This window comes from Rhea americana, unplaced genomic scaffold, assembly GCF_003343005.1.
Source record: "Rhea americana isolate MKP2758 unplaced genomic scaffold, rheAme1 scaffold_2, whole genome shotgun sequence".
Taxonomy (NCBI): Eukaryota; Metazoa; Chordata; class Aves; order Rheiformes; family Rheidae; genus Rhea; species Rhea americana.
Window position 1 is genome coordinate 3,181,791 of NW_028186149.1, and position 20,300 is coordinate 3,202,090.

Genomic DNA, 20,300 nt, shown 5'->3' on the forward strand with positions numbered 1-20,300 from the left:
CAAGGCAGGAAGTAATTTCATGAATGTTCTGAGAATATTCCTGGGTAGATAATATTGGTTTCATTTAAATGGAATCTGAAGGATGAAAGCCATTGACAGTTTAAAATACAAAAGCACAACTTCAAGGTCAACAATATTCACTAAAAAGATTTATTTCAGTTTAAAATGTAGTAGGTAATCACAGTACATTTTCTAGTAAGTTTATATTTCTGTTTAAGTAAGAATTAGAAGAATTCTATCTGGCCAAATAAAATTATATTCTTTGAGAGAAACTGAAAGGAGGACCGAATATAATCCAATATAGTTTTTAATATTTTTCAGTGGTTGTAAGAGTAATTCCAGTTATTGAACCCTCAAATTGTTCTCCTGGAAAATTCTCAATTCTCCAAGAAAAATTAAGAACATGCATCATGGATTATCTTTGCAGGGTGGAAGGGAAATAACCTTGAATACTACTGATTCCTGAATAGCCCTGAAAAGCAGCAACACTTTTTATTAATACATCTCAGTTATGGCTCTACTGACTGACAATGGGTACAATTTATATGAATGTTGCTTTTTTTTAGTGTACTGTGCATTACAATAACATAATAATTTACAATAATGTTAAACATTACAATAATGTTAAGATTCATTATCATGAAAGCCTGGAGACTAAAGGAGAAAACTGGAAGTCTCAATGCCCCCAAATTGACTCAGTATGCATTTGGGAAAGAAGTATTAGGAAAACAGAATTTGCATTTATACGGAAGGCACTTCAGTAGTACTTCACACATTCAATTTTTCTGGGAACTTCTGTGGCAACTTTCAGTGAAATTKGAGAAGGAACTGCCATTGCAGAAAAGTAAATTTTGGTTCAAAACAATTACACACACAGAAATAAAACAAAATCAGAAGCAAGCTTAAGGGGCAGCTTCCTGGCTGTTTTCTTCCTTGCAAATAGATGGCTAGACCGCATGCTTCCCAGAAGGGTACTGGAGAGACAGGAAGAATCAACATATTCAACAAGAGTAAAAGACAGTGAATCAGTAGCTCTCACAGAGGGCTTACTTCACTTTGCCTTTTTTTTTTCCTGATCTCAATTCTACTTTGTCCAACTGAGAAAGAATAATAAAAATAAAGCCAGAAAACAGAAAAAAAGGAAAAAAAGAAAAGAAAAAAAAAGAAAAACAGTAGAATGACTAACCTGAGCTGAATACAATAATATGAAAAGGGCAAAGAACTGCAATGATTCACTTTCCTCAGTATTTGGAAGTATACTCAAAATGTGCTGTGCTCGCTTTGTTATAAAGCTCTAAACTACAAGTCTCTTCAAAGGGAATAAAACCAGCAAATCATTCACATGGACTGTACTTTCATTTAAAATGCCAACTTAAAACAAATCMGTTCTCATCATTTTGATCGTGCTAACTGCAGATGCTAAAACCTATTTAAGCTCAAGACCATATAAGCTGCCACCTAAAAGTGGCAATCTATTAAGACATCTCAAAAGACTAACAACTGTTTAACCTCATTTGACTGCTAAACAGAAAAGGTAATTCCTGACAGAAAACTTTAAATGCAATTTTTTGTTGCCTTGCAAGGCTAAAACATATTATTCAAAACAACCTTTGTCCACTGACTCAGATATCCTGGTGAGCTGAGACTGACAGATGACTCACTGTTTTTCATGCACGATTTCTCTGTTCAATACATTGGCATATCAACATGCAAGACCAAAGCTGCAAGGTCTGTTGTCAACTTCTGTGCAAAGCTCAAGAGCCATTAGTTTAATATTAACTGGTAAACAGAAATGTTTCATAGTAACATCCTACCTTCTCATTTCTCTCTCCCCACATAAACACATCCAACAGCCACCATTCCTGCAACTTGAGCAGTGATCTCTCTGTCCCACAGTATCTGTCATGTAGCTTGGGGCCACATGGCTGGTTTGCATCTCTAACCACAGCAAATCAGAGTCAACCCAGAATCACAAAAGTGACATGACAACCTTCTTATGTTCTTCTTTCAGCTGCAAAATGGATAGGAGGAAATTATTTCAGAATGGTAAGTTTAAAATAAGGCTGTCAAATGGCTACCACTCTCTTTCTTAGAAGGGCAGAAATATCATAAATCGATTCTTTGATTAAAAAAACTCCCAAATAAATGGTTCTATATTCAACTCAAATGGAATACCAAAAAAAAGAGATGTTAATTGGTCTTCAATATTTATGAACATGTTATGCTGATCACAAAACATACAAGCTGACAACAGATAAAGATAAGCCAAAAGACCCAACTGTTTTTTCTCTCAATCAGCCTTCCAATCTTGTACAAGTAATGCTATGGAAATCAAAAAAGAGAACTCATGTATAATCAGAGATAGAAAAGCAAAAGAACTGCTCCTCACCTAAACATMTTTCTGGAGTCTAGGACTGTGCCGCTGATGTCCATCTCCCTGCCATAATAGGAAAAGAAATTGCAGGAGCTTATAACATGTAGTAACTTTATGGGCTTTTGAATAATAAAGCTACAAYTGCAAAGTCTCAGAGGCAAAAGTGAATCTGTTTCACTGCCAYACACATACAGGACATCAAGGCTCTAGAATACCTTGAACATACAATTTGCATTGTTCGCTTTCTTTGCACAAAGATGACCAAAACGAACCCCCCTGCCAAAACAGTCACTTTTCTGAGGTGTGCTTGATCAYACCCTGCCCTAAAGAGCATGACCGTATGAAACAGAGAAGACAGAAAAAGMCAAATTTAAAAGTATTATTTACTATGTTTCTTCAGGGGTAAGAATGTACTGTTCCTTTTTCCGAGTACAATATAATATGCACAATTTAGAATTAAGCCTCTTACTGGGTAAATAGTGGTAAATAATAACTATAATTGCACATTGCTATAAAAATTCTACTGTCTGCGAAAAAAAAAAAGATTGCCTGGTTCTATCTAACATTGCCTATGTAAAAAAAAAAAATTAGACCTTATATTTTAAAAAGTATTAAAATGCTTTTGCGCTTGTGCTTTTAAATAGAATGAGATAGTCATGTTATTTATAGATACCAGTCTTTTCCTTTCCCAACATTTATAGATTCTTTTGAATGAAAATCCTAAAAAAATATGAAATATGACAGCATGCAGAAAATAAACTCCTTTCTTCTGTTCTGAACAGCATTTATCCATATACCTAGAGACATGCTGTAAGAAGTGATAGTTTCACCTCTAAAACCGTATTACTTTCCAGTGCAACAATAGAAATCAGAGCATCCAACTCATAACTAACTTGAGCATTGTCTACTCTTGTTTCTGATATTATAAYTTCTATCCAAAGATTTTGCAACATTTTGAGCAATTTAATATTGCAATATATCAGCAACTAAAATGCTGAACCATAAACACATGTTTTCTCAGTTGTGGAATCCAATTAAGTCTGCAATTCATTTCAAGTCCTTTGAAGTCCTCAGTTTAAAATTTTCTGTAATGATTATACTTTACACACTGCTAATAAACAGGGCTTAACTGAGTTTAGCAGAAGTCTCAATCTAGGAAGCGTAGATGCTCAACAGGAAACAAATTACAAATAGATATTTAATCAGACAGGGAAAAAAAATCTGAAAATACATCTGTCTTGATACTGATACCAAAATAGTTTATGTTTCTACCTTCAATCTGTTTTCACATTAGCTCTGACAATGTAATCACTTCTGTAGTGGTTCTCTACAAYGTAAAGGTTGCAAAACCAATAGAAATGTGCAAACTAAATAGAAGAATAACATTTTTTTGCAAATAATTTGACCAATATATATATTTACATTTTTTAAAATATATTAACTCCTTTACTCTCACAGCTCATATCTAGCTTCTTTCTACTGTAAAGATGCTTCAGTRCTTCCAAAATTCTTGAGATTACATCAGCTTCCAGTGGCTAAAGTATTGATATTTCATTTTTGTAATGTAAAACTAAAAATATCATGATTATCTCCCCATCGCTTCCAGACAATTTCTGATAAAGTGTACTTTTACCTTGCTACCTTTTCTATTTTTTTTAGAAATCCCTACAGGTATTAACTGTACTGCTGGAACTGAATCAACTTCCTTCTTCACTATTCACTGCCCAAGTATTAGTTTTTAAAAACAAAAAACAAAAGGAATCCTTTCCTYCTCAAGTTTTACAGCATTTTCTCCTTCTGAGTCCCTCAAATATTTCACATTTGGTACTAGCTGTCGCAAATTCCTTTTCATTATGGTTTGTATAGTTTTTCGGAGGGAGGGAAGGGGATGTTTGCTCTCCATCATTAATTTTACCACAAACACAAGTACAGGGTGTGTTTTTTTCTTTTTACTTGTCATAATGCCAAAGGTAATAATAAACTTACAGTATCATACATTACATGTTCCCTCTACTTTGCGAATGTGGGGCTTGTTTTCTCCCAGCAGGCAGCTGGTTCCCCTTGACATCTGTCTGCCCTGCACTTTCATGAAATACCACTCACAGAATTAAACAACGGGCTTTCATGGCACTTCTCAATGGCACTTCACTTCTCAACTTTCACATATACAGATCACCAATGTGATGTTCCTTTTATGAATATGCAATTTTGTAAAATGAGTGACTCTCTAGCCTTTTAACACTTCTCTTCCTGTAGCTAGTCACCTTTCTTGTGCTGATATGGTTAAACACACTGCTTTTATTCATCTTCCAAAATACATTTACCTTACACTACTCATAGCTGTGCCTAAAAGATAAAGTTATAATGGACTCTGTGTTTAGAATTACGTAGTCCTTTGTTTCCCAGTGACTGTATGGTAAGAAGCTACAAATGGTACAGGGACTAAAATATCCGTAACGTGAAAAAATTACTCAAGACCAAAAGGAAGGTTATTACAGAAGCAAAGGTAAATATTCTGAAATTTCCAGCGTATGAAACAAAAGGTGATCACTAAGAGAGGCAGCAGGCCTCTAAAGAAGTTTAACAGAACTATTTTACTGAAAGGGGGGGGAAGAGAGAGAGAGAGAGAGACAGACAGACAGACAGACAGACATCCCTAAACAAAATTAATTTATTTGCTTCAGTGTTTACAAAGGAAGTAAGACAGATGTCAGAAGCAGAGATTAATTTCCCAGGGAGGAAAAAGAAATACTGAAGGAAAGCAGACTCATGCCAAGAAAGCACTGAGGAAATCAGAATGTGGAAAGGTTGCCAAAACTCTAGGACCAGATGGGACACAGCCTCAAATTCTAAAAGAAAGAGCAAACRAGAGGGATGAACCATTAACAGATACATTTAGCAAGTGTGTAAGAATTACCGATGGACTGCWGAGAGGCAAAGGTAACGCCCGTAGCACAGTTTTCACTCCAGCAGCAGCACCGATCCTAGGTCGGTGACGGGTCGCGGCACTGCGCTAGCACTAAGGGCTGCCAGGGAACGTGACGCCACGGGAGCGGCCGGCCCGGGCGAGGGCGATTAAGGCATGCTCCTTTCSAGGGGGCAAGTGTTATGCCCCAGCAGGCTTCACCTGCCCTTCAGGAAAAGGCTGCTCGTTCTCTTTTAAACTATTGCCCCTGGGGATTGCTAATTAGCAGAGGGCTGCTGAACAGAGGGGTTTTGATTCTGACAAAGTAACAGCTGGTGGCAGCTAGGCCCAAAAACAGGCAGTTGGTATAGAAAAGGTAACAGAGAGCTATGGACAGACAGACCCAGGCAAGAAAAAGCTGCAAGAAACGTTAAGGAGTGAAAGGGGACACAGAAAATGTATTCTGAATAGATGCTTCACTCTCCAATTGCTTTTTCTTCCCCTTTACAGGGACATCTTTGATTCACTGCCTCTATTTTCATCTCAAGTTTTGTTTCTTTACTTTCCAGTTTGCTGTTTTACTGGGTCTTTTACCATTTCTGTTYGCCTTCCTCTTTGGTCAGGTAAATTCTGAAAGCAGCCAAGGACAGCATCTAAATAACATGGCACTCGGGCAGGTTGTGCTATCATTGGTTCCTTCTGCTAGAGAAGAAAGAAYGAAGTTTCAGAAAAAACAACTAGGGGTGAGACAACACACTTAAAAATCTAAATGTTTATGTTAATCTATGTACAAAAAGCAATGTGGGACATAAATGCAATTAGCATTTACACACACTGTAGTTGCAAACTTTAAAGACCATACATCCCAGGTCTCATACTCAATTCAACAAGAGGCATGGACTCACAGCTTGAAACTGCAGTCTCTACAGTGGGAACATGCTGGGAAARCAACTCACAGGACAGGTTAAATTTTCGCAGCTGAAAATTCCAGCCATCATTTGAACCCCCAACCTCACACTCACATGTGCATGTACACACACACACATCTTCTTCTTGGCAACATTTATACTTGTTGACAGATAGGAAGGCAGAAGAAGAGGTAGGATAAATCCAAGACCAACAGCTTAAGTAAGAGGAAACAAGATAGCATCAGTATGTCCCAAATCTACAGATTCAAAAAGTCCATTCTTAAAAAAAAAAAAAAAAGTTGCAGATTTAAAGGCACATTAATCCTATCAAGAGGGACTCAGAAAAGAAAGCTGATCTTATTTGACAAACTACCTCCTTGCCATCCAAAGTTATTCCCGTCTAACAGAAACTCCAAATGCATGATAACAGYATAGAAAAAGCCACACCATAGCCAGAAATCAATTCCAGAGTTTATAGCAGTTTAAAMTGAGATTACAATTAAGCTTAACTGCTCTATTAAGGTCTAAAAGATTTGGAGTAAACATCATTTATCTCACTGTGTTAATTCACAGTAAATAAAACAATATATGCAGTTAACTTCCACAGTCTGATCACGAAAATCAAAAATTCAAGCTGAACTAGGGCAAGTATCATTGATCAGATAACTTCTATTTTCTGAACAACTGTACAAACACGAGTAGGGCATGTTTGATACGCACATCAAAAATTAAATTTATATTTTACATATACATCTTTTACCTTTTGAGAAGTGACCCAGTAAAATCTGACCACCCCAATTTTCACAGAAAACTAAAACACAAAACCAGTCACTAAAAATAGCATATTTATGTGAAATATTTATCATTTTTACCTTGTTATGCTATTCATCAGGGACACTTATTTAACAAAAATCTTAGAAATTCCCATTTGTTTCTCATATACTTTGTTATTTCTTTGAGTCTTTGGAAGTGATCAGATGAAAATGTAAAGAAGGAAATTAATAAAACACTAAGGAAAAGGAAAAACAAGTATTCTGGTTGTCCTGCTACCTACTGAAAGATTAATTGCTGGTAGAAACTGGAAAAAAAATAGAAATTGAAAGATCTACTATCAGTTTTGGTTGGAACAGCTAAATCAGGATGTAGTTAAAAATCTCTAAACCAATCCTGCTTCAGTATAGTTCTCATATTGCTTTTCAACATGTTCTTGGGAATAAAGCCTCCAGTTCAGGAACAATATTCATCAAATCAAAGATGCCCTCCCTTGGGGCACTTAGGCCAAGTGCTTTTAGCACTTRTGAAGCTGAATTCCACATGAGAAAACACAAAAAAGGTCCACTGCTTCTGCCACACATTTCATGTAGGGTGCTGGAATGGATCAGGATAAAGGGCAGCACTTGACTTTCTCGCATGAGGTCTATTACAGACCATTGGCACAGTTACTAAAATCAAAGGAGGAAAGGCACATACAGCCCTGAATACAACGAGTATGGAGCAGGAATGAAAGAATGGCTGTTTGCAGCTACCTGCTGATTGAATGAGGTCCCAAATCTGATGTTCGGTAGTCTGATTTGGTGGAAAAATMTTTATTCAAGAATTTAGCAAAAACAGATCATTCAGATTTAACTCAATGGGATTCTGGAATAACTAAAAAACAGAACTGGCTTTTGATTGCACTGGTAGGTTTGAAGATGGAGATGAGACAAAACAGACTGAAAATAGGATTTGCTAATGCTGCACACTGCTATGGCTACTTCAGACACAGCCAAGATGTTATGACTTCAAAGATATTTTGGGCAAGTTTAGAATGTATATTTATTGTCAGATTTGTACAAAACAATTGCTAAAGAGATAGAAAGGAATATATCACTTTAATCGAGAGAAATGACTCATTGAAGAATTGGTAAAAGTGGAAAGAGCAACTTAAATTTTAGCTTGAAAAAAATTATTAGATTTAGAAAAGTATACAATTGCTGAGAACAAAGTACAGGAAAGACTTATCCAAGAAATTCAGTATGCTACTGAAAGGGTAATCAGTCAGCACAATTTATTTCAATGCATTCACTTCATAGTACTAAAAGTGATAAAGCCAGGTGAGTGTTGGGCTAGGGGGTTAAATATGAAAAAGCTGCTTTCAAAGTATGACTTTTATCTATACACTATTTCTCAACAGGTATAAATCGCAACTTTGTCAAATGATACTCAGTAAACCCAAACTGCAGAAAGAATCATTGTCTCATTAGTTCTCTCAACATTCGTAAAAGCGCTAAGGTATTATCTAGGACAAAAGGTACGTGACCTCCACTGGAAAATGTATCTACAAATTTCCATCTAGTTTTCTGCRTACTTACAGGATTCTTGTCAGCAGTTCCTAAGACTAAAAAAGAAAAATTAAATAAAGTGAAAGGGATTTCTAATAAGTAAATATAAGAACACAAAGACTACATTTTCTCTGRCCTAAGCCCACAGGAACCAAGCAGCAGACAAACAAAAAAACCTGATACCTAAAAGCAAACAATAGTCAATATTTAACCACATAGCAGTTTACACTAACTTCTCAAAACTCTGTTTTGTAAGGTGTTGTTTTTATCCAATATTTTGGTAACCTTTAAATTACTGTTCTAGTCTCTAAGACAACTGTTTACCTAATAGTTGGGTTCCTAATGAACATCCTGATCAATGAACTCAAGGAATATGCACGCCAAAATGATACTGCAGAGACTGATGAGGGATATGACAATCAGAGGTATAATCTGCATTTCATCTCAACATTTTACAAGTATCAAAGCCAACAGTGACATAAAAGGTGATGCATGCCTTTGGGCTCTGCCACCTGGTTGGTGTCTGTGCGTTTTTAACTTGTTTTTCTCTCTTGAAGACAGGTATCTTGATCCATTTATGCTAATGTTGCCTCTCCACTACATAAATTATTGATTTATTTCAGCTGCTAAAACCAAATCTTTGTGAGAGACATATCAGGTCTGATTCAAAAACCTGAATTAGATGTGATCATAATGATTCCTACTTCAGTACTTTTTATTATTGTTATTAACTTCTGCCTTTTAACATATCCCAGGCGGTCTCTGGGCGCTTCTTCAGTACAGATAACAGAGTACGTTCCTTTCTAGCATACACTTCAGGATCACGCTATTCCTTCTTCAAGCATCATGACTGACAGCCCTCTGAAAGACATCCATTTCAGCTTTCTGAAGTCATGTATAAAGATTGCATATATATGAAGACAAGTTAGAAGATTTTTTTATTTAGATATTTAACTCTCCCTGTGAGCTACAGACTGAAGCAGCAACTCATCTCCTAYTTTTATGAAAAAGATCAAAATTGAGAAATTTTACTGGCTGAAATTTGAAATGAAAATCTTTTAAAAATTCCAATTTCTGTAAGGCAATCTGGGTGACAAATGAAACACATCAGTGTACAATTCCCAGTTCACAATTACCTACATAATATGAAGTTACGTATGTAACTTTACACAGTTACATAATTTTTAGCTATTAATTGTTGGACCAATTTATCAACAGAGTTGAGTGAAGGCTTACTTGCGCTTACCTACAGAGAGGCAACATGCTAGTTTCTCTCAAAAGCAGGAAACAACGAGGGCACAGAAGTTTAAGTTCGTATTAATGGGCCTCCTTAGCATCACTGCTTCGCACAAATACACATACAGCACATGTCCTCACCCCTTTTTTTGTATTTGTTTTATGGAAAAATATTTTTAGAGTAAGTAGAAATCAGTAAGCTAGATCCTCTTTAATTGCATTTTCTATTTATATTACTGCTTCCAAGAAGAATAATTTGGCATCTTCATATGAACTACAGCTCTTGAATCATCTGTATTCAGAGGCAGACAGATTCAGAGGTAGGCATCTTCATTGCCGCCATGGATATTTGCAGAATTTTCTCTCTAGTTTGATACTCCTTTCAGCAGGATTTAACACTCTTGAAGTTTAAAACAAAAAAATTCTGACAATTTTAAGAGCCTAAAAGGCAAAMTGTGATTTAATATTAGCAAATAGGTTTTCCCTTATTTACCTAATCTAATAGTTTAAAAGGTAGGAAAAAAGACTTCATATAAAGCAGCTATCAGGAAAATAAAATAAAAAGAATTTAGGTATTTGGCCAGCAACGGTGCTAATATCTCCAATTACAGATGAATGAAAGATTGATACAATTTCCTATTAAGAGATGTCTTTTGGATAATAAATAYAGACAGATAGCATGGTGTAAACACACACAATCGCATTGTTATTTATTTTAGGGTGGGTTGTTATGAAAATTACTTAAAAACAGAGGGAAAACAATAACAGTTTAGGTGAAATAAAGAAYTCAAAGCACTGACTTTTGATCTTGGGCAACTTTGTTTTTAACTCACCTGCTTCTACATTTTTATATTTCAACATCTATTTTTCCTGCTTTTACATTCCAGTATCAACACACATCTGGCATGAAGTCAGAAGTATGCATATATAATTTTATATCCTGAATTTAAGTATACTAAATAAATGAAGCAAGCCAAATGGACAAAATCCCTTAAGGCAAAGAGGGGAGATACAATCACGAAATATGAGGATAAAACATTGCTAAAGGAAATATTTTTGAAACAACAGAAGGATGTGGAAATACAATTTTCAAGCAATTTGATATAGAACATTAAATGAACTTGGGCTTTCCGGTTGTATATGGTAAAAATTATAACACAAGAAAGATTAGAAATAGACTGGCTTGCTTCTAAAAAAAATACAGAGGACATGCATCTGTATTTTACTCTGCTGTAGTGATACAGACAAGACTCTTCCAGAAACAGCTTTAACGTTAAATGGGAATCAACAATAATAAAATGTGCCACAATTATTTCATTTAGTGTCTGGTGAGAATAAATAATTCTTTTTCTTTGTTTTTATTAATCACTGTGGTAAGAATATTTTTTTCTCTAGAAGTATACCAAATGAAACCTATTTTCAGCCCTCAATCCTCTTGCTTCTGCAAAGATATGTATATGAAAAGAAATAGGAAACATTCAATGCTGTAGGAAGAGAAGTAGAAAATAGTGGTAAAAACCTGCCCAGTAACCACACTAAATAATTTTTGTAACTTCTTTAGAKAAGTTAAAGGAAATCAATGATTAAATGATTACGGAAATATCAGTGGTGAACTCTGAAAAATGTATGACTTGTCTTAGTGTCTTGGTACATAAATATAGTTTAGAGTCTACAGAGCACTACACTGCAATTTCATATTAGCATGCCAAATAAATTTAAAAAGCAATAACTTTACTACATGACAGCTGTAATTTATAAGTAGGAACTCTCTCCCAGTCKAGCTTTACATTCCTTCCTTTCTTATATAACCTTTTTCTTCACTGCCTCCTCTTCACAGTTCRCACTTCTCACCAAACTTCATTCTAAACAGACTCTCGCATTGCTGTCTGTACAAGTGATGCTCAGGGATAATAAAAAAGAAACTAGCAGATATGATCAGATTCAAAACATAATAGGAAAAATACTACAACTCATATTCTTAGTCTCTATATAAAGTATTACTTTAACCACCCCACTCCTACTTTATCCTTCTGTATGCYTCCGTAGTTCTGCAGATGGACTTTCATCTGTAACAGTCTCATAAAATGTGGGTTTGGAACCAAATTCTATAACTATTCTATTCTGTAACTAGGAAAGAAATTTGTTTCAAGGAAAGTAGTGGCTATAATCTTCTTGTAAGTCTCTCTCAAGTTTACACTATCGGAGGATAAAAACTAAAATATTCCTACCGCTTACCAGAACCAACATACAAAATTTGCATCCACCAAGTAAGAAACAGAAAGAGTGAGAAATTTAGGCAGCACCAGTTGTTATCTGAAGAAATTTGTTCAGTCGCATCTTTTGAGAGATTTGAATATTAACAAATTTGTTCAAAAAAATCAGTAATTTCTATTTTATAAAAAAGGGATTTGAAGCTGTCACACAAATAATTTGTGACCATTAAAATCTCAAAGTAAAAAAAAAAATCAATGAAAAACCTTTTAAATCTATGGCAAAATACCAAATACTGCTCAAATAAAAAGGTAGTAATTTAAATAACTCAAACTCAGACCCAATGCGATTAACATACAAACCGCCTATTAGCTATGTTTTTTTCCTCTTGTTTATGGTAACTGACACTCACCTGCATGTTTTTTATATTTGGAACCAGCACATTAATGACTGATTAATGTTGAATTGCAGCCAAATTGAACAAAATTCTGCTAGTCTACTGGAAGAAAGAAAAATATCCATAGATTGAGATAAAATATTAACCATTTTTAAGGCATGATGCTCATAATATTAAAAGGTGTTAACTGATTAACACACTATGAAGATTTTAAGGAAAAAAAATGTAGAAAGACTCTTCTCTTCAAACAAACCTTTAATGAGTTGGGGCATGGGGATGAGTGAGTTTGCTCTTAATCTTTCAGTATAGAAAAAAAAAGAGATAAAGCTTGTTTTTGGCTAAGCTTCTATCCTTTTGTTGATATCTAACTTTCGTAACTTCTGCCACTGTGGGAGAAAGGAGTAGTCAAACACTGTATCCAGAAAAATGCCATTGCTTCTAAGGGTCAGAAATAGGTGCCACCACTAGATTCCAGCCACCAGCTGTGGAGAGCTCTTGCTGAACTCTTCTTGGGGCGGGAGCTAGCAAAGGCAGGCTACTCATGGCAACTTGGTTCACTATTCTTTGGATAAACACCTGCAGTTGTTCTGTGTTTAAATCCCAAGTGTATCAAGTTACAGGGATACAAGTCTCAGTGAAGCTAATGAACACATGACTTGCTGTTTCATCTAAAAGAAAGCAGTAAACAGTTACCAAACAGGTTTTTGAAAAATACATGTCTCAGCACTTAAGCTACACTAGGACTTCAGGTTAAGTATTATGTCTCGGGACATCTCAACATCCCACATCACTGAGACAAGCAGAGGAAACTTAAGTTATGTTGATATATTTCATGAATCCTCTGTTCATTGAGCTTAGTTGTTTCTGCTATAATCAGTGATGATACCTAGTAACAGGAGATTAATGAGGAAATGTTTAGACTGGTTTTATGCATCACACATTTTGTGGAGTGGGTGCATATGTAGATACGTTTATTTAAAACCATTAATAATTTCTTATTTACAGCAGGTACAGATCTTTTCTACTAACTTATTCTGAAAAATTGAGTCAAATATTCAAATACTTCAAATATTTCACTGGACTTCGAGGAAAAAAGCCCTCTTGTTGCAGCAAACTACTGAGTTGGCCCAAGAGTGATATTTTCTAACAAAGCCAGTTTGGTATTTCATTGATTCTGGCTAGGGGGCAGTCTGAGACATTTCACAGCAGTTTACTCTTGGGTCTGATCTGAGAAGAATCTGAAGAGAAGCTTTCTGTTGAATTCAGAGGTTGAATCAATCTCCTTCGTGCAGAGAGATGTGCAATTGCGATAGACTACAACAGACAAATAATCCCACAGTACAGATTACAGCTCAGCACGAAGTAGCTCAATCTTAGCAGTTACACAAGTTTTCTCACTCTTTTGAGACCCATTCATAAACCTTGTAGATACAGCAACAGCTACAGCTTAATAAATTAACTATGTCAACGCACATGCTAGTGCATTCTCCCCTTATATCAAGGTGGGGAGGACAGACAGGAAGAAACAGTAGTTCATTTGAACCGATTTCATCATTCTCCATCTCCTTCAATAAAAGGTAGTAGGACAGACCTGGTCTGCAGATGTCAGTTTAGCAACACTCTTCAGTCAAGAAAAATAACCCTCTCCCTRTTTTTGTTTCCACCTCCCTCTAAAATAACGTATTTTATTTAATTTGCTTTTAAAACTCTTTTTCTATTTGTTTCCCTGCCCTCATTTTTTGAACTTTTATGCTAACACAAAGCAATTCTTGGCATATATTTTTAATTGTCTTACTGAATGAGCAAGGAAACACAAAAACCTCTAAAGATTCCTGGCAATGACAGAGTTAAATTGGTTGTGAACATCGATAAATTTAAATAAAATTAGAAACAACTATTGACGATATGCAAAAAAAMCCCTACATAAATATATATATATATATATGTATGTAAATATATGTGCGCCTAACACATCTGAAACTATCTATCACCACGTACAAGAGTTTTTCAATGAAAAACATACTACAGGATACCTTCATATGATTAATTCTTAATATATAGCTTTAGAATTACTCATTCTGTTGAAGTGAAAAGTCCTTATTTACACTATTTCTTTTCCTTCCTTAAAGACTTTATTAAGATGGAATTCAATGCAAGATTGACAAAGGACACTTTGCAAATCTGAAAATYGATAAAAACCTAACCATAATGCTGAGACCTCTGGTTTGCAATTAGAAAAGAAATGTTTGTAGATGGTGAAAAGGTGGGGAGGAGAAATTACAGTTGGACTGAAACAAAATTACAAATTACAAGGATCCAACATGCTGTTTTAATTCTTAAATCATTGGATAATCAATATTTTACTGTTTTACTGGATTCTGATTACCATTATTACAATAATGTTATCTCTTTTGTTTAATTCCACTGATTCTAAATTAAAGCCTAATAAATCTTTCAGAAATAGCATGGACATTATTACCAAATTCTAAAGGGTATAAACAAAAGACAAAATAACCTCTATTCAAGACCATGAGGAAGCAAATTTCTGCTTTATTGCAGTCCTTTTCAGCAGTAGTTACTGACACACCCAGGATTTAGTGTTTAAATAAGGGACTTTTCCTCAAAGCAGTACAAATGCTCTAAGATGTCATAATTAAAAATGCAGAAAGCCTTATGCAGAAACATCTGAATATTATATGTGGAAATCATTGTTTGAAATTAATCCAGAAGTAATTTAAAATAAGGTCTTCATTTCCCAGATGACTCCTCTGGAAAATGTAAATACTAGTTTGATGGTTTGATGACAGAGATACTGTTCTGTGTTTATGTAAAGTGTTTTGGAAACATAAGACGGTGACCAAATACAACTCAGACAAATCAACATAATTTAGCGAATCCTTCAGAGCACTAAGCTATGCAAAGACACTACTCTAGCTTGGGAGCCTTCACGTATGTATGCACATTAGCATCACAGCAAAATTTCTTCACTGTCTGTGCACTTGTAAACCTTTATGGAATATAAAGTACAAAACTCCAGTTATGGCAATTTCTTGTAAACACAGAACTATTCTCGGTTTTGACTTTGGTTCCAAAGAGGCAAACCACAAAACCACCTCTTAATTTCTATGATAACACTATGAAATGCATTCCTCATAAGATTCAGTCAAAAGCTAACTGTTGATACCATATATGCTTATTATTTCTTCAACTTTCTCTTTTTGCCTGCAGAAAATAATAAGTTTGCCAATAAAAGATTCTGTGAAAAGGAGAGATGAATACACAGGTGAACAAAACAGTATTAGCAGAAAACTGGCACCTTAAAATATCATCAGAGGATTTTTGCACAGCTTTCAAACATCATATAAAACAGCATAGCTTGCAGACTGGTTTAAGATTTAATTTTGTAAAACCTTATTTATGGCTTCAAATTATGAAGCTATCTTTTTATCAGGTATTGCCCTTTTCAATGTCATATTTTGCAACACATTGCAACAAACAAGCCATGTATATTGGAATTGATTATACAGCCGATGATACTATAAATAATGTAAAAAGATAATTACTGAGCATATATTTGCATATGTATTGTACTAGCAGATCACAAGAAATACAACTCATCAGAACGYTGATGGGACTTTATGCTATAAGGTTGTAAAGTTATGCAGTATTAATTGCAATCGTAGGGTGGACATGTGGGTTCCAGTTGCTAAAAGGTATTTGCAATTCAACAAGGGAAAACCGACACTATGCAACCATTGCAAAACAATCAATTAGCAATGGTTAATGCACAGTATCATTACAGAGAGGGAAAAACATTGTCTATGCCCCCTACTCCTTCAACTGATTATTATGCAATCAAGTGCAAATACAGAAATACAAAAGAAAAACAATCAGGTTTTCACTCACAGTAGCAGTAAGTTTACTCTTGGAAATAAGTGATCTAGAACAGATTTTAAAAAGGTGAGCTGTTCTGAAAGACAATTAATASTTATATTTATTATTTCTCCCCTTTTGTATTTCTTTCCATGACTGTTACTGAACACAACTGCCTATTTAGATTTCACTGAAAGAATCTGTATCTGAAAGACTGGCTGATTTTAAAACATCCAGACATTCAGGGATCAGAGATGCCAAACCTTGAAAGGCCTGAATAACATTTCTGATACATGAACTTTGTGTTCTCTGCCATTGTAAGTTCGACCTACAGTTTTTACTAGAACTGTAACAGCAGCTACTTTTGAAAACACCTAGGTTAGACTTCACAGTTAAACTAGCACTCAATTCAGAGGAACTATCCTAGCTTTAACAGTTTGTGATAAATATGTGGGCAGGAAAACATAAAACAAATAAATGTGCAGGTACCAGGTACCAGGTAAAGAAAATCCTTTTAACAAAGCTCAGAAGATGGAATAAGATAAATTGGAATAAACCCAAGCATATCAACTACTTTGTAATTACGCTGATCAAAAATTTAGTCCAAAATTTAGTTCACTGTTACTAATCTGCATGGTGTAGGAAACAACCACTACAAACCTGCTAAATCTGCTATGAACCACACTACTGATGGACTAGTAGAGAAAACAGCACATCAGGCCATACTCCTATTTGGTAACAACTGAAGAAAAAAAGTTTGTTTCTGCTTTTTCAGCTCCCACCCAACAAGAGATGACCACAGAAATACCTGGGGGAACAAAATGGCCAATCCCATCCTATGTATGCATTTTCATACAGGTTAAACTTTTACTCTTTGCTTTTCCAAAATTAAACGGAAGAGTCCGACAAATTCCAAATATTTTTATTTGATGAAAAGCTACTTATGAGCTATCAGCCTTTTGGTATGTTCTAATGTGCACATCAGTGGTCAAATTAATCTTTTTTTTTTTTTTTTTTTTTTTTTTTTTTTTTTTTTTTTTTTTTTTTTTTNTTGGAATTTAGCCAAAAATCTACCTATCTCATAGGCATTCATTAACTTCATTGATTTGCTTCATTTTAGCCTCATTTTACACACATTCATTTGTCATTTATCTTGTCATCTTGCAATTTTCTGCATTGTAGAAAGTTCATCTGCGGTAAGTTAGAGAGAAAAAACCCTCAAAACAAAGACAAGAACACCAAACAAGTAAAGCAAAGACWCTACCTGTCCTTTCTTTAGTAATAAAGAAATCTTACTTATGAAAGGCAAAAGCAAAACAAAATCTCAAAAGTTCTAGCACTAGTTCATTATGTTTTAAAACATTATGTTTTTGTTCATAATACTGAAAGATAAAGTTCAAATTAAGCTTTTTCTTGTTAATTCAACTCTGTATATTTTCAGCTATATCCTTGTTTCATGGGCCTACATTAACTATGTTACAAATGTTACATACGTATGCACACTTTTGCAAAAGTAATATCTACCTGCTAATATACCCTTATTAACACAATTATCTCACATTTTAATAACATTGATTTGAATCTAATATTGTTTTGTGCTAACAGTTTAATTGCAATTCTATTAGCACACATAAGATGATGAACAATATTCAAAAAAATGTTTGAACCTTGCATGTTGTACGTGTTTGCTCAGATAATGGTTATTGTCTTGACTTTAATGAGATCTTACAGTAGATTTTTTAACAAATTTCTGAATAAGTTACAAACACTCTTATGTTAGTTCTATTAACCCTTCATAGCTGAGCATATACTCTGTCATTACACTGTCTGACATATTTAAAAGTACTATCAGAGTAAACATTTATATAGATAAACCTTAACAATAAATGATATTTTGATAGGAACATGAATCATGCTACTATAGCATAGGAATTTGAAAAGGAAGAATAAAGTAGAAAAGAACACAGATAATGTCTATTAGCAATCCATTTCAGGAAATATTCCTCTCAAATGGTGCTGCTAATGCSAAGGTCATGGGTTCAATCCCTGTACGGGGCTATGCTGAGGGTTGGACTAGATGATCTCCAGAGTTCCCTTCCAACTTTACCATTCTATGATTCTATGAAATGATCTAATGAAAAAGCAATGTAACATGGAGATGCATATAGAGATAAAATGGTTCTAAGTTTATTCTTAACTCTGAAGACTACATATGTTTATGAGTGGAACTGCCAATTGACAACACCGATAAAATATTAGGAGATCTTTATCCTCTTTTATTTGCAGTCCTAAACTGTACTGCGATCAAAGAGCAGGGCAAGTGATAACAGAATCAGTGTTCAAACGGATGATACGGGGCAGGGGGGTGCCATAACTTTTCTTTGTGTTGAATGAAAATCCATCTAGTAATCCAAAATTACATTCAAATCATACTAACAGCTTTTCTATTCCTAAATGCATGCTACAAGTTTAAAAGCTATTCCCAAATTCTATACRTTAAGTGATAAAATGAAGATTTCAATCATATTCTTCATCTACTCAGCTAGTCAGGGTAATATTTCCACTGAAGTGTGGCTTATACAGAGAAATGGTCGTTAAAGTGAAATATAAAAAGAAAATCATATGTTGACTCAAAATATACAAAAACAATTGTTAACTCTTAGTATTTAATTGAGATTTGGGATAGAAGGTCTTTTACAGAAAAAAATGTAATGTCACATTACAAAACAAAATTAGAAGCCTGCAAATTCAGTCCTGCATCTGCACARTTTGTCACACAGCTGCACACCCAAGTACTTTTGTACATTCAGCTCCATGTATTAATCATAGTTATGGCAAACCTACTCTGCAGGTACAATGGGAAATACGGTTTTAATATAGTTCAATTTAAAGAATACTTTACATGCTTAACTACATAATAAGAAAGCAGTAAATTCCTGTTTATATTTATTCAATAAAGGTAAGTCTCTTAATGAGTAAGAATCGTTAATTTAGATGAGCTAGCATTTATCTACATGAAATTATTCAGTTCATTTCAATTTTTGATTATAAAGCCTTATAAGCACATGAAATATCTGAAGTGGTCATCAATTACAGGTCTATTAATTGCAATATGAATTTGCCATCAAAGCATGTACTCTTCCTGTTGCAAATAAACCAGAACTTTAGTACAGTTTATTTGTTCCAAGTGTTCCAATTCCTGTAACACGTATATATTAAAAATAGGTAAAATGTCACAATATACAACGTAGGTCTAATTATCACTAACGCATTTTGGATTTTTAGCAATGTTTTGTATTCTAAAATAAAGTATGCCCAAGATTTACTTGCTCTTACCAAATAAAATCATTTTCCTAAATTAATCTCCACATCCGATTAAGGGACAAGCTCCAAGTACCATTTTTTCCTCTGATAGAATACCTGTACTTGAGGAGAAATCTACCTGACAAATTGAAGCATGATAAATTATTCTGCTCAGGCTACTGTCCAGTTTCGATTAAGTAAGGACCWCTAAATGCTCCTTTAACATAACAGCACTCAGGTTTCTCTGAATTATTTCCTAATTCATACACACAAAATTAACATCATTCAGTTCAGGTTAGATGAATCCTATTCAAGCTAAATGCAGAAAATAATACATGAAATCAATTATTTCTTTATCTGTACAAGACGACATATATATCTTCAATAATAAATGGAATCTACTAATTAAGTGGAAATGTATTTCCAAAAATGGGAGTATTTTACAGCCTTTTTTTCTTTGTTTATAATAGTTTGGTAGAGCATATAACACTATACCATTATGCTAGCACATACACACACTGCAGGAAGTATATTACTGTCCAGTTTACTACACTTAGGAAGTTATCATCAACCAATAATACAAGGCGAGGTTACAATCTATAGCAAACTTTCGAAATCCTTACTAAAATGTCAATTTGTGACACTGTAAAGTGGCAAGACACCTAAGTCTAAAACTAGAAACTTAACTGACACAGGTCTATATAAAGATAGAACAACTAAAAGTTACTTGCAAAGAATCCTTGGTCACTACAGGTCATTGATTTAAAGTCTG

General features: G+C 34.5%; 1 protein-coding gene across 1 annotated transcript in view; it reads right to left on the minus strand.

Annotated features, from left to right (window-relative positions):
• ENTREP2 (endosomal transmembrane epsin interactor 2) overlaps positions 1-20,300 on the minus strand; it is an 88,926-nt gene that overhangs the window by 68,541 nt on the left and 85 nt on the right. The window lies entirely within an intron of this gene.